Source organism: Culex quinquefasciatus, chromosome 3 (genome assembly GCF_015732765.1).
Source record: "Culex quinquefasciatus strain JHB chromosome 3, VPISU_Cqui_1.0_pri_paternal, whole genome shotgun sequence".
Taxonomy (NCBI): Eukaryota; Metazoa; Arthropoda; class Insecta; order Diptera; family Culicidae; genus Culex; species Culex quinquefasciatus.
The window spans coordinates 7,443,586-7,460,114 of NC_051863.1; the positions used below are offsets into that span (position 1 = coordinate 7,443,586).

Genomic DNA, 16,529 nt, shown 5'->3' on the forward strand with positions numbered 1-16,529 from the left:
GGTGTATAAACTGAGCTGAACGAGATTGTCGTTCAATCGGTTAATGTATGTGGTAGTGAAATAAATTGTGAACTTTTTAAATTAAACATTTTTTTATCCTGTACGTCAAAGTTAGTGAAGAAACAAGTTCCCAAAAATCATCTTAAAATATTTATATATATTAGCCTCTTTGCGATTTTAATAAGAAGCTATTCAGTTACGATATTTTCATAATAAACTTATGAAGTTTAACTTTAGTTTAGTTTGGATTCAGTCTCTAATCACGTAATTTAGTTGCCCACAGGGCCCTGCCGTTTTTCTGAATTTAAGATTTGATTTAACGAATTTGCCAGTTTTTGATATGGGGTCCAACAATTTGGAGATTTTGTAAGGTTCGTTAAAAAATTACGTCCATGAATAGAGGGAGATCTTGGGTTTGTGACAGCATGTTAAAGATCTGAAATCCCGAAATCTCTGGAAGTAATATTTGAACAAAAGTTAGCAGTTAAATATCTGAAAAATTTTAACCCAGAGCCGAGGGACAACAATTTAAAAAAAATGTAAAAACCTAATCAACAGGTTGTTTTGTGTGCTCTAGTGTTTGTTTTTACATAATTGTGGTGATGTCCAGTTAAAAAAACTGACTTTATCATAAAATATCGGAAACATGATTCTGAGAGTTCGACTGTTGTTGTTCTTTTACCACATAGCGAGTTGCTTTTTCGGCGTATCAGTCAGAAGCTAGTAGATCGTTTATGTTTGATTGTCCGACGTTTCGGCACCACTTAGTGCCTTCTTCAGAGGGTATGGGGGGTAATTTATTAAATAAGTGAACTAACATCTAACTGACAAAGCAAAAGTCGGACTTACTTGTTTGTTTGTCCGTTTTTTTTGTAATTTTATCACTGTAGTCGATGAACAAACAAAATCCCATGCTACTTTACGTTACACTTTGAAAAGTGTTTTAACAAGGACATGCACGTTACATGCAAGCAAAACTTCCTTTTTGTAAAAATCTGCTTTATAACGTCACGAAATGTATAGCAGCTGCAAAAAAAGAGCTGATTTTTTAACCATTCGATTCAGCAGTCAATTATACGTTAAAAACATCAAAAATCTAATTTATGTTGATTGGCAAATTTAACGTAATCTTCCACAGAGTTATTAGCAGTTCTCTAGGAAATCGGGCTTTTTTTTAATAAATTATATTATTTGTAGTTTTTAATCCGGCTGAAATTTTGTTGGTATCTTCAGTATGCCCAAAGAAGCCATTTTGCATCATTAGTTTGTCCATATAATTTTCCATACAAATTTGGCAGCTGTCCAGACAAAAATGATATATGAAAATTCAAAAATCTTTTGAAGACATTTTGATCGATTTGGTGTTTTCGGCAAAGTTGTAAGTATGGATAAAGACTAGACTGAAAAAAATGATACAAGGTTCAATTTTTTTTGGTGATTTTTAATTTCACTTTTCGTCACTAAAACTTGATTTGCAAAAAATACTATTTTTTTTCATTTTCTGATATGTTTCAGGGGACATAAAATGCCAACTTTTCAAAAATTACCAGAATGGGCAAAAAATCTTCGACCGAGTAATGAATTTTTGAATCAATACTGATTTAAAATAAAATCGAAATAACGGTCGCAAAAATTTTTCAATTAAATTTTTCGATATAAAATCGAATTTGCAATCAAAAAGTACTTTAGTGAAATTTTGATAAAGTGCACCGTTTTCAAGTTATAGCCATTTTAAGGTAACTTTTTTTTTTAATAGTATCAGTTATATTTTTTTAAATTAGTGCCCATGTTTGCCAACTCTAAAAAAAAGTACTGGATTTTCTAGGCTCTTTTGAAAGAGCACACGATTTTGAACCGAACTGCATCAATAACTCAAAAGCGATGAAAAAGCATATGGGACATTTATGCGATCAGGGGCAGCATATCGTGTTTCGAAATTACGATAATTTTGCCGACAATAAGGTAGTATCGCCGATTATCGACGATGGCTCATTTAATGTAACTTCTTTATTTGAACTCAATCAAACAAAATCTTTCTGACTTTAAATTTTTTTTTACATGAGCAATATTATTTTAAATGAAGCAAGATTTAAAAAGTACTTAAACAATTTTACAAAATACCGTTTTTACCAAAATATTGGAAATTTATAAATGGTTATTTAGTGACGTAAAGTTTTGTGTAAAATTTAAGACCCTTTATTTAGTGCAGATCTATGCAAAATTAAGCGTCGTTTGATTTTTGTATTGGATACAAAGCAAATTTGTGTGTATAACGAACCGAACATTCGAAAAATGTGTACGCAAAAAAAAAGTGTTATGCGCAAGAGATGGCGATAATAATAACGTAGTATTTTAAACCAATATTTGCACAACAAAGCATTCCTGTGAGCATACCAAAATGGAAACAAGAAACTTATCGCGTTCTGATTGTGCCATATGTTTGACAGCAAAATTAGCCAAATTTGCGAACATCTGTAAACTGCAGATTTCAATTGGAGAGCTCGCGTAGGTGCAAATCGTGACCAACTCCAGAACCAATTGCGTACCGGAGTAAGCAAATACTGACTAGCTAATTTAGGCGCATCCACAAGATGTTTGGAGCCGTCAGGCAAAGAGTTTTCATGAGATTTTTAACAGTTTGTATGGAGCATGTAAATTATAGAGCAAAGTGAACTTGGGTGTTTGAAAATCTAACAAAGATGAAGTCACTTATATGATGATATTGACGATATGATATTGTATTTTTGCATTCCAACTATGTTAAAGATCCGCATCCTATTCATTTTTAATCTATTTTAACATAATCAACTCCGTTTTGAAACCGATTTTGTAAGGAAGTTTTCTTTCAGTTTACATGCAAAAAAGTGTCTTGGTGAGAACATCGACAGATGCCCCTTCGACGTTTTCAATTTCATCAACCATTGTAAAATTATTGGTTGGCTTTTCAAATTAATAATTAATAAACTTGCATTGCAGCAGAAGGCAATATTCAATTCCCGAGTACATATTTATTTGAATGTGTTCAAAACGACAACAAAAAATATATAGGAAAGGAACCTCTTGAATGATCCTTCGGCGTCCCCAGTTTTATTTTGCTTGCCACAACCAACAGCAGTCATTCTACCGATTCAAAGGGAAATTGCAAAAAGGGGCTGAAACTTTTGTTCCCTCGAACCCCTCTGAGATGGAACGGTGGCGGGAAGGGATTATAAAATGAAATGGTGGAACATTGGACAGACACAGTGAACGTCGGATTTTATGACGTGAATAAATTTGATTGAGGTGAGAAATTCTTAAATTTTCATCTGATTGTTGAGTTTATTGTTCGATTTTTTTTTACAGTAATGATTATATGTTTCAAAGTTTTAACTGTTTAAAAAAAATATATTATACGTAAAAAAATTAAGTAATTAATCCCAATCTTTCAATATTTGCAACAAATTTATCGCTAAACCCTCTAATTAAACGGTTTAAAATAGAAAAAAAAATATTTTTACCAGTGTCTGATACAAACATCAGATTTTAATGAATTTAAATCTTTGTTCTATAGTGCAAAAAACAAAACAAAAAACAGTTGCCTTCTTACCCAATCCAGAGGAGAAAGGATAAAAAATCACGGTTTGTTAAAATAATAAAAAATAAAGAAATGTTTATTCAAAAGAAACCATTTTTATAAAGATATAGTCCACTTAAGGAGCTATTAGACTAGGGCAAAAAAAAAAACAAATAAGTTCGCAGGCAAACAAATCTCGGGTGAGTTTTCAAAAAGCCGTAAGCGCCACCGTGACCTCCGACCCTAATATTCGTTTTTCTCAAATTGTAACAAAATTTCATTTAGTTTTAATTTGGGGCACTTGAAAGACGTGTAGATGAACAATCTGAAGCAACTTTGAAATTGGTTTTTCGTAAGTAGGTCGAATAGCGATGCAAAAAAGGCTTTTTTTACTATTGGCTCTTATGTCTTTTTGAAAACTAATCCGAGAAATAGAGCAGGCAAACTGTCAAAAAGTGTGTGTTTGTCTTAGTCTAATACTTTTTTTTAGGATTTCTAGAGTTCCCAAAACTGGGGTAGCCTCAGTTAAAATTCAGACAAACGTAAAAAAACAATAACAAAGCAAAATGATCAAGAGGTCTGTCGATGCAAAAATAGTTATTAACAAATAAAATATTATTTTTAAGTGTCATAAAATTTCAGGTCATATTCAAAAGATGTTAAAAGCGTATGCTCTGGTTTTTTGTGTGAGTCACTTTTTTTTTGTTACGATAAACAATATAAAAAATATAATGCATTGACGTTCCAGCAACATTCGGTAACTGTGCGTTTTTCTATGCCCAGTTAACGAACATGTACTGTATTATATAATATTATTTCATAGTAATTCATAAATATTTTTATAGGCTCGAAAATTTCACTTCATTTTAAATAAGTATGGAGATTATTTTCAATGTGGTAAACTAACTGGTGATAAAATTGAATTGCATCAATATATTTATGAAAAACAAGCAAGCATTTGAAACAGTGTTCGACAAAATATATGTAAAAAAACATGCAAAAATAACAAACAAATAAACAGTTCTTATTCGGTAACTGGGCTGAGAACGTAGCCCAGACACCGAATGCTGCCTGCTAACTGGGCTGAACGAAAAATTACGAGGGGACCACCGATGCATCATGTTATCCTGATGATATATAAAAATTAAAATTTATCAAATTTATTTACAATGCTTACTTTTCGTATCTCTTTAATTGTGAGTTGGAATTAATTTAAAGTTCGAAAAAAGTATTTTTATTTATTGAACATGATTTTTGTATTCATTAACCCCTCGGTCATTTCGGTTTGTTTTGGTTTTTTGACGTTTGTCTGCTTTTTAACTGGGCTACGGCCCAGTTATCGAGCGCCCAGTTAAAAAGCAACCCAGTTAAACAACGCCCAGTTACCGAACAACTACACAGAAAAAAATAATGTAAATTTGGAAGCTGTAATTTTGGAAGGTTGAATATTACCTCTTTTATGATGTAATTTTACCTCAATTTAGACTGAAAAAGTGACATTACACCAGAAAAGTGGTAAAATTACACATTTCCAGAGGTAAAATTAAACCTTTTTTCTGACTTAAAAGATGTACCCCTTCCCAGATGTAATATTACCATGATTTTTTTTTCTGTGTAGGGGAAATTCTCGTATGTTTGGCAGGTTAAGCACTCGCTCCTAACTCCATCCAATTTGCTTATTTTCATTATTTAAACAACTAATTTTGCAAAACTTTTGATAGAAACTTGCTTGCTCACTTCTTATTGAGCTTTTTATCACTCGATTTCAGTTGAAAACGCTTTTAATTAGCTTTAATTGAATGGTAAAGTTCTGACCTGCCAACATTAGAGGCACGCTGGAATTAGATGCTGTTCCCCTACTGTATATTGAAAAAAAAAAAACAAGAAAACCAAAATTTTCCGTGCAGCTAAAGTTTCTCAAAATGACCTACTGAACACGGGCGAAAAAACATGTTGGTCAGTAAAAGATTCAAATGACATAATTTGTAGTTTTTTTTTGTTAACAGTATTTAAACATATCATTAAAATATAATGGCACTTCAGTGGCAAAAAAAACTTATTCAATGTGTAAAATGCTTGATTTAAAAATAAGCAGCAAATTTTATAAACTCATATTAGTTCAAATTTGTATTTTATTGAAAGTTAAAAACCTAGTCAAACAACAAATCGTGAATTTCTCAAATTTAACATTAAAAGCCACCCTGATAATATATTTGGTGAATCAATTCAATTTGTGTACTTTAAATCTGTCACCCAACGCAGATTTTTGTTAAACAGGATTGATTTTTTTTCGGAAAAAGGACATATAAAATGTGTGGCTTAATACAGTTCATATTACGCAGGTTTTCTGATAACTTATTTAAACTTTCGATCAAGCAAAACAAAGTTTTTAACAAACAAAAAACACAGTTATTGAATGTTTTGCTGTATTTAGTAATAATACAAATCACTTTTTTTATTGAATAGGCCGAAGTTCTAACAAATATCATTGATAATGTTGATTATTACCTCCAATTAAAACAAAAAGCCAAATCCGATAATTCAATCCTCCTGCACTCAACCGTGACACTTTCCGGGATGATTTCTTCCTTTCACTGAGTATCCCGAAAACAAAAAAAAAAAACTTTACTACGAGAGTGTCCTTCGTTAGCGCATCGAATGCATTCACATCCGAAAGAAAGCAAATCCACAAATAAAAAGAGAGGGAAAAAAAGTGTCAACACGACTTTTGCGTCACTCGACTAGGAAAGCACAATACAAAAGCGTTTTTGAGGAGAGATGTAATCCTAGATTTCAATCACAATTGACAAAATCGACTTCCGTGCTTTGACACTCGCGGCGGCGAAAATCAAACTGATGAATGCGGCGGCGGCGATGGTTTGATGAATGCCGTTTGGAAGGATTTTATGTGAACACCCTCTATTCTCATTTCCATTACATCCTTAGGGAAGTTGAATATGTTGGGCACATGCGCATTACTGCTTGAGCTGATCACAACATTACAAGTCTGTTGGATTAATTGACCGGCATGATGAATGTGGCCGTCTGGTCTTAATTTTGACAGCAAAAAAAAGAAAAGTTTAAAATTTCCGTAGTAACAGTTCAATAGGGCGAATCTGCGTTTGTAAACAAGCAGTCTATCCCCTTCTTACTTGACGTGAACTGCCACTTGAGCAAAAGGGATAGACTGCTTGTTTACAAACGCAGATTCGCCATATTGAAATGTTACTACGGATTTTGTTAGCTTTTCCGTATAGTTCCTTTTTATCATCGCAAAAAATAAAAAAAATAAAGTAAATTTTACAAATGTAACAAAATCAATGAACGAATAATGTTGCCTCTTAATTTTTGTAAACATAATTTATTGTTGATAAGAATATTGTAATTTGTAATTATCAGCTATTAATTTTGATCGTTACAATTAATCGTATGAACTATTCAATGTTGACAATCTTCAAAAAGAGATTTTGAAAGTTTAGGGGTTTTCCAAGTATATTTAAAGGCCATTCAAAGTCCTGCAATTTTCTGTGCAAAAACAGAATAAAAATAATGCGTCATCCGAGAATAGCTCCACTCATCAACGACTTATGCTTATTTTACCTGCTTTCTTTAGCTTTTCTAAGATTCAAAACAAACCGTAAGCAAAATAGACATAACAGGTCAAATGCAATAATTATAAATGTAAATTCTTTACATTTGGAAAACTTGAACTGCCGTTTGAGCAAAAAAAAGTACACCGGGTTTTTTCAAGATTTACGATCGAGGCAGTCATAAATCAGGAAGGCACACACAAATTTTTCGTCAGCTACCTGTTGTTCCGAAGAAAGTTTCCCCAAACTGATCTCTCAAAGAAATGCCGCTCGGCAAAGGAGCGTTTCTGCCGCATGATTATCTCTGGATTATCCTGCCCTTGAATATACAAATCTTTACTTGAACTATGAGCGGGAACCGTAAGAAAAGGGGGAGAATTGGGATGATTGAGTTTTGGATTTGCCCGTTTTAGTCTGGTGAAAGGGGGCCGGGCAGACATGTCCTCCCGGTCAATCGATTATTCAGCGCTTCTGTATGCGATACGTGCGTATTTGTATGAACTGAACTCAAATATGATTACAGTACCGCAGAATCAGTGTCCGATTATGAAAAAATCATATTTTCGTAACAGTACAAATCATAAAACCTCTTCTGGTTGTGACTTTTGAAGGGGTTCACATGTTCTTTGCATGGTTTCTCGTCTCCATCAAGATAAGGATTAACCCCATATTTTCATAGATGCTGTTGGCGGAAATCGAACTAGAAGAGATGGTTGAGGTAAGTACGTCTTCACTTTAGCACGAAAAAAAAATTACTTCAAATTTATTAGAGGGTTAAAATTTTTATTCGATTTTTTTTTGTATTTTACTCCTATCACCTTTTGCCTATTTAGTGATTTCATGTTTTTACAGTTACTTTTATTTTTTTGCTTGTTTTTTCACATTTTCACTATAGATTGTTAACATTAACATTTAAATTTTGTAAAAATGAATAGATGCATAGGTTGAGATAATACAAAAAATACTGCATAATTATTTTTACATATAATTAGGGTTAGTTAAATTTCACGATTTCGCGGACAGCGTGAAATCCGTGAAATTTGGCTTTTTTGTGAAATCCCCTGAAATTTTATGTTTGTGTGAAACTGTAACGATTTTTCTCAAAATGATTTATCAAGCTCAAATAGGAATGAACATAATCTTATGAACTACTTTGAATTAAATGAATTAATACCCTTGTTTAATTATTAGTATAGTGTTAGTGATTTTTGACGTATTCGTGGACGACGTGAAATTCTTGAAATTTATCAATTTTCTCAAAACATTTTTTTTTTCAAATTAGCAACATAGTAAATATTTCATCCACTATTCAAGTAAATTTTATTAGTTTTTAATTGGAAAGCTTGATATGAACCATTTGAAGAATTGATCATTTTTTTCAGTTTTTTTTTTTTAAATAAACTAAGTTTAGTAATATTTTCATTCGCTGTTATAAGATAATTACTGCTATTTTATTAGAAATGTAGAGAAATAAAAAGAATCAAGTTTGTTTTATTCCTAATAAAATGAAAGCTTTGAAATCAAATTTTAAAAACATTACAGTTTTTTCTGTGTCCTGTTTAATTCTAACGATATTTGATTATTTGGATGGACTATTCTCGTGAAAAATAAAATACTACTTTTTGTTTTGTTTTTATTTTAATTAAAGTGTCGATTTCGTTACAAATTATATTATTTTTGCCTTTTGATTTAAAATTTAAATTTTGTAAAAGGATATAAAAACCTTTAAAAGAATGTTAATATGCCAAACTTCGCAAAAAATCAAATTGTTTTACTCATTTTTGCTGGACAAGATTGTTAAATATTGCTTTGATATGAAATTCAATAAAATAAAACAAATCAGCGAAAACTTTTGGGTAATTCTCCGCCAACTCACACAGCAGTTGCCCCGACCCCTCTTCGATTTGCGTGAAACTTTGTCCTAAGGGGTAACTTTTGTCCCTGATCACGAATCCGAGGTCCGTTTTTTGATATCTCGTGACGGAGGGGCGGTACGACCCCTTCCATTTTTGAACATGTGAAAAAAGAGGTGTTTTTCAATAATTTGCAGCCTGAAACGGTGATGAGATAGAAATTTGGTGTCAAAGGGACTTTTGTGTAAAATTAGACGCCCGATTTGATGGCGTACTCAGAATTCCCGAATAAACGTATTTTTTATCGAAAAAAACACTAAAAAAGTTTTAAAAATTCTCCCATTTTCCGTTACTCGACTGTAAAAAATTTTGGAACATGTCATTTTATGGGAAATTTAATGTACTTTTCGAATCTACATTGTCCCAGAAGGGTCATTTTTTCATTTAGAACAAAATTTTTCATTTTAAAATTTCGTGTTTTTTCTAACTTTGCAGGGTTATTTTTTAGAGTGTAACAATGTTCCACAAAGTTGTAGAGCAGACAATTGCAAAAATTTTGATATATAGACATAAGGGGTTTGCTTATAACCATCACGAGTTATCGCGATTTTACGAAAAAAAGTTTTGAAAAAGTTGGTCGTCATCGATCATGGCCATTCATGGTCACCCGCGACAGACACGGACGACGAAACAAAGAGAAACGCAAAAATTAACTTTTTCAAAACTTTTTTTCGTAAAATCGCGATAACTCGTGATGTTTATAATAATACGCATGCCCTACATTTTATTTCAAAATATATGTAGAGTAGAGCCCACACATAAACTAGGTGGAATCTTTATTGAAAATTAAGAGATTTTTTTGTGCCACCTTCAAATTTATTTAAGATTTTTTTTAGTTTATTGAAGAATAAAATATAATGAAGCATAAAAAGTAGTTTCTGTGATTTAAACATAAGATTTTCAGAGTTATTTTAACAATTTTATCGTTCCGCGAAATTTGCGTGAAATTTGGTGTTTTGAAATTGAGGTCCCCGTGAAATTTGCGATTTTCGAGCGTGAAAAATCACTAAGCCTACATATAATATATAGTAATAATATAGTGCAATAAAGTTCTACAAATTTGTAGAGCAGACAATTACAAAAAAAAATATGTATACACATAAGGGGTTTGCTTATAAACATCATGAGTTATCGAGATTTTAAGAAAAAAAGTTTATCAACGAGATATAAAAAAACGGACCTCGGATTCGTGGTCAGGGACAAAAGTTACCCCTTAGGACAAAGTTTCACGCAAATCGAAAAGGGGTCGGGGCAACTTTTCCTGATTTTCTGTGAGTTGGTAGAGAATTACCCAGGTTGAAAGGACAACATCATTAAACGTGATTTTCACCAAAATTATACACATTTTTTATCCAACAACTTAAATTTTTCTAAGTTTCATAATTTCTCGGCGTCGAGCGAACAGTTGTTCTAATTTCTGCTGAAGTTCGGCAGATAAAACCAGAGAGTTGACCGATTTTGGTAAAATTTAATCGAAATTCAGAAGTTAAGTTCATTACAGTTCGCTTTACAAACGATTTTTGTTACAAGTCTGATAATCTAGGAGTATCAAATCAAATTATTCGCTCTACAGTCCCTTGCCATAGCGTTCTCGGTTGCGAGATTTCTACTCGAAACTAGGTGTCCAAAGGCTTGATTGTTGAGGCAATTGCAAACCTCTTTTTACACCATCCACCCCGGGATTCGAACTGACCTTTGGGTTGTGAGTCCAACTTCCTACCAGCGAATTCCTTCCAGTAGTATCAGGACCGGGAATAATGTGTGTGTTTTTTTAAAACAAACTTTGAGTTTATACATCATATGAACGTTTTTTTTTATTGGAATAAATATGTAAAAAAAAACTTGTTTGTATGAAGCGTAGACAATTGCATTGAATTCCTGAATTTTTATTTGTTTTGTTCTAAATAAATTTGTGAATTTTTGAATTCATTTTTGAATTCTAAAATTTTTAAATTGTGGATTGTGGATGGCAAAAAAATTGATATTTATTTTGACCGTTTTCATTAAAACATTGTGCGTCAAGCTGAGAATTGACATATTTTCATACAGTTTTTTTTTCAAAAATTAAGATGACCACAAATTCTAAAAACGTTTTTTTTCAACATTTCAATATTTGTTCCAAATATGTCAACGTCAATAATTGTAACTGGCTTAGAAAATATTTAAGTTAAACTCTCCATATTGCCCATGTGTTCAATACGCCAATGTCCCTTTAACCCTCTCCCGCCCATGGTTACTCAAGAGCACCAAAACTTTGAACGCAAATATCTCGGAAGTAACACAACTTTTCATGGTGCTTTAAGTTGCAGGTGTTCATGTAGAATGTATACTACCATCTCCCCAAATTTCACCAAATTTTGTTAAGCACAAGCAAAGTCGCAGTACGAAATGTAAACAAAAATGGGCCAATTTTAGGGAAATAAATAAGACCTGTTTCCGAAAGCCCGTAAAAACTACCAAACACAAAATTTTATGAAACAAAAAATGTTTTGCTATCATTCGAACCTTGGACAAGAACGGTTTTGAGTGTTTTTCCACTTTTTTAAATTTGGTGCACCAGAGGCATATGAGTCATATGAGCAACTAAATATTCAGGAGCACTTTTTCTAAATTACAGAAAAAGCTTTTTTTTATCAAAACAAAAGTTTATAAACATTTGGGCTATTCATAAACAAACAAAACATTGTTATTAGACCGATGGTTTTATTATTTTCCTTATTTTTCATGAAAATGGTTGTTTGTGAGTTTTGAATGAGCCAATGAAAGAAATCTGAAAATTCAGAGATTTCAGAATTTGTAATTCATACTTCAGAAATTTGGTCTTACAGCAAAAAAAAGTAGTTTTAAACACTTTTCGAAGCATTTTCAAACAACTGAACCAATAGATTTAAAGAAAACGAGATTTTGTGATTAATAAAAAAGTTGCTCATCTGTCTGATGGTGCTCTGGTGCACCACTTCAAAATCAACTTATTTGCACCAATTAATGATTACCCTCGGTGGGGTCAACAGTGACTAAATTACCAACCCCTTATATCAACTTCCGGTGTGGGTAAGTAAAATAGTCACTCAGTTATGAGCGTACCGGTAGAGATGCTCTAAGGAACATTTTTCAAAAGACTGTTTTCAAGAACATAAACACACAAGCTCACTTACCTCAGTCTTTGTGTATTATAATCCAAAACTCAATAGATACAGCATTATGATATCCATCATGGTGACACTATCGATTCCTCTTCGCTTCCGTTTGATTATCACTTAATTGGAGCACCTTTGCTTTGCACCCATTCCCGAACTGATTTCACACCCAAACACCTTACTAATTTAACAATGACACATCTCATCAGCCCATAACACAATAAACAGCGCTCGAATTTTCCACTTTTTTTTTGTCGACACCTCCACCAACTCTCACTCTCTTCTCTTCTCCTTGCAGGGAAGCACACTGCCCCGATCGGTGTGCAGATCGGGAAGTATAGAAACACAGAAAAAAAATTACTAATAAGAAAAAAATAGCCACTCTCGCGCTAAGCTATCTATCCATCGCGTCGCCGTCGTCTCTCATGCGGCGGACGCGGACTTGTCGGCACTTTTAATGTGTAAAACTTGGCTTATTCTTCGGTGGCCTCTTCTTCTGCCATCTACTTATTTTTTTCCCTCTCTCGTTTTCGTAGTAGTGGCCGTCTTTGCAGCACTCTCGATTAAAACCTGTTTATTCTCCTACTTCTTCTTCTTGGTTGGTGTTGTTTTTTTTTCTTTTTCCTTCAGCTTCTTCCTCACTGCTCTGTTTCGCTTGACGTGTGTGTGTGTGTGTGTGTTTGTGTGGATGACTGCCGCCACTGTACTCTGTCGTCGCCGTGGACGGTTCCGCGCCGTCGAAGCCGCGGTCACTGCTTATGGATATCGATTTGATCTCGCGGCCAGCAGACACACTTCTTTTGAGCGATAAGATGATGATCTCTCTTTGATGGTTAAACAGTTTTTTTTTCAGGGTTCTCGTGTGGTCTCGGGACAGTAACGATCACGGAAGACCGGGTCCGGGATCATGGCCTTAGTTCATGTGTCATGAAGAAGCGATCCAGCCGAGTTTTGTCCTGTGATCACTGAAATTGAAACGGAGAAACAATAGCACATGAGCATCGCGATAATGGTTGAAATAGTTTGGTGTATGACATCGAAACATCTAAACGCATGTACCATGGTCATGAGCCTCGTGCCATTGGCATCAACAGTCAATGCGACGACTAACGACATGAAAATCTCATAGAGTAAAAAAAAAAATCGGTATATTTTTAGTTGTAACATAAACAATTATCGGGCGTTCTGGTACGTTCCACACTGGATGTGGAGAGAGAAAAAAAACAGTAAAAATGAAGATTCAAAATAGTGGGCAACGAAAAACGTAAAAGTATTAACACTTTAATTCATTTTGCCTGCTTCGTTTTCTGTTCGGTGCGTTTCTCACCACACACACATACACAAACAACAGCCGCATTCGGTACGCTTTAAGTTTTTACGTTGTCGGCGCTGGCGTTCTCCGGGATGCCAGTTCTCGGTTCTCGACAGCATCGTACATTCCCTACATAACAGCTGATACAGCTTCCTTAAATGTTTTACATCTTTGTTTCTGGGGTCATGTTTTTGGTTGGTCTTTTCACTAATAGTTATGGCTGCAACGTTCTCTTTTTTGAATTCTCCAGGGCCTTCTCCGTTAGCGATATCTAAGCTCTGTAAATATCTTTCATGTAAATTCTTTAGACACTTGATTGTTGACAATTTCAAATAAGTCTGAACTTTCAACACCATAACATAGGACCATCAAGAAAATCGTTTCGATTCAAACGATCTAGCAACCCTGCCCGTTTTTCTTCTTTTCTGCCTCTTTTTTTTAGGCTGTGCGTGTTCCCTTAAGACACCTCCGCAGCCGCAGAGATTCGGAAAGAAATAACAAATACAGTGATGTTTTTGAAGCTCAGCTCAATGACGACGACGGTGGCGGCGGCAGCGATTCATGAATACATATGCATGTTGGAATTTCTATTGCTCTATTTTTCCTTCACTATTACTCTTCTCATTGGTTTTGCCAAACAGATAAATCTTCAGATCACGAATAGCTCTGCAAATACTACAAATTCCATAACACTGCAAAGATTACCTTGCAAATGGAGCAGCGATCAACGATGAAACCATTTTCATTCCACAGGACCCAGTTGAATTTCTGTTCGGTTCTTCAGCTACGATCCAGACCTGTCATAAACACAAACTGCATCAAGGTAGGCACAGCACAGCCTTCAGAATTATTATTATTATTATGCTGCCATTAGAAATCGGCCTGCTTGGACAGACGACGGACGAGGTTCACGCGCACACTAGACATTCCGCGAAGGCAAAGACGGCGGCGACGACGATGACTGACAGCCGTGGACACGAAACGCCATCATTTTTCAACTTTGCCCATAGACCGCGATAGGGAAAAAAATTACAAATCTCGCGTTTTCCTATGATGTCGCGCACTATTCCAAAAAAACTGGATGCTGACCTCGCGTATGTACAGACTCGTCGTTCCGAAAAAAAAGACCCCAAACTCAGAGTGGACTCGGTGTCTCGGTCGAAAAAGAAGAAAACTGGAATCTCTTTGCACTGGTACTGCCTGGCCTGGTGGCAGTTCTGTCCTGTGTTGTTCTTCTTCTGTGTCCGCATAGGGTACTACTGCCTGTGTGTGCGAAGATATTCCTTTGACAGCAGAGACGGGAGCGCGCTCGGGTTGTCAAACTTGGTGGCTGTCATCGTGGCGGCTGCGTACTGTGCGATTCTTGATGCCAACATGACGGAATTTGTTGTTTAAGTTGACTGTTGCTTGCCCCTGGGGGAAATAATGTACTGAGATGTTGTTGAGTTGATTGTTACACCGCAGCTTCCTTAAACGCTTTACATCTTTGTTTCTGGGGTCAAGTTTTTGGTTAGTCTTCGTTTGTTTGTTTCGTTAGCGTTTGTTTACGCTTTGGTTGACAGTAAAGTTTGTTCATTCCTGAATTCTCCATGGCCATTTCCGTTAGCTGTTTCTAAGCTAAAGTCACTTGTTTATCTAAATGTCATTTTGATATACACTGTGATGGAATGTTGGTAAAAACAATTCTGCATAAGATTGCATGATGTAAATTGTTATTTATTGAAAATTCAGCTGTTGTGCCAAATCAAGTATTTTGAGAAAAACGGATTTTATTGTACGTCGACAAAACTTCGCTAAATCAATTTCCCCATTAGAATAGAATATTAGTTAAATTAAAATTTTAGTGAAATTCAAGATTCAGAAGATGCATTCGAACATCCTCTACCACCTGGATTGTTTGTTTGCCAACTAAAAATAAATCGCAAGAATTTGACTGCAAATAAATGTCAAAGTTAATTCTTTTTCTTTTGTCGTAAAACCGACGTTTTTGCAGTAAAGCAATATAAAAAAACGTTACTTAATCCACCTTTAGGTGGTTGGTGCCTTCCTTGCATTCATAAAAGTGAATACCCTACACAGCCTCAAAAAAGTGTAAAAATAACACTTATTTTTATCAAAATATCCGAGATCCGGCCTAAAAAAAGTGTATACAAAACACTAAAGTACTTATAACTTTTGATATGGTTGTCTGATCCTCAATCTCTTGGGCTTATTGAAAAGGTCTTTTGATTACCTATCCAACGATGGATCGCACGATAGATCCGGACAGCTTTTTCATCAAAATATTTGAGATCCGGCCTCAAAAAAGTTTATAAATAACACTTAAGTGCTTATAACTTTTGATGGGGTTGTCAGATCTTCAATCTTTTGAATGCATTGGGAAGGTCTTTCAAATACCTTTCTAACAATATGTAGCATGACGGGGTTTCTTACAAAAACCACCCTTTTTACAATCTTCAGAAGTTTAGCTAAAATCGTTTTTTTAGCATAACTTTTGAAGTACTTTTCTAAACTTCATAATATTGACTAGGGTCTTGTGGGACCCCAAGACGGATCGAATGAGACCAAAACAGTCCAAATCGGTTAAACCAGTCCGGAGATAATCGTGTGCATATTTTTCGGTGCACGGACTCACATCCAGACACACGCACAGACATTTGTTCAGAATTTGATTCTGAGTCGATAGGTATACGTGAAGGTGGGTCTACGAGGTCGAATAAAGAAGTTCATTTTTCGAGTGATTTTATAGCCTTTCCTCATTAAGGTGAGGAAGGCAAAAACTAACTTAATCCACCTATGTGGTTGTTGCCTTCCTCACTTTTTGCCAACATTTGTTGATATGATGGGTTTGGACACAAATTCTATCTATCTTCTATATATATTCAAAATTTCGACGGTTTTGTTCGAACGTGAATCAATTCAACACGGAACGTCCGATCGAGGTACTCTTTGTTGCGTTGGGTTCGTATGGTAAGTTCGTGAGTGCCTAAAAGTTACAACCGATTTCGGAAAATTTGCAGATTG

The 16,529-nt window shown here is 34.5% G+C and overlaps 1 protein-coding gene across 4 annotated transcripts in view; it reads right to left on the bottom strand.

Annotated features, from left to right (window-relative positions):
• Window positions 1–16,529, bottom strand: part of LOC6032253 (axin) — a 68,032-nt gene that overhangs the window by 15,702 nt on the left and 35,801 nt on the right. Inside the window, exons 1-2 of one of the 4 annotated variants that reach the window (XM_038265094.1) lie at window positions 14,211–14,787; window positions 12,212–13,158 (exon numbers count right to left, since the gene is read on the bottom strand). The gene's annotated coding sequence lies outside the window, so the exon portion shown is untranslated. Of the gene's footprint in view, window positions 1–6,061; window positions 6,356–12,211; window positions 13,159–14,210; window positions 14,788–16,529 lie in introns of those variants that run through there. The other 3 variants (XM_038265091.1, XM_038265092.1, XM_038265093.1) reach the window with 3 other exon arrangements.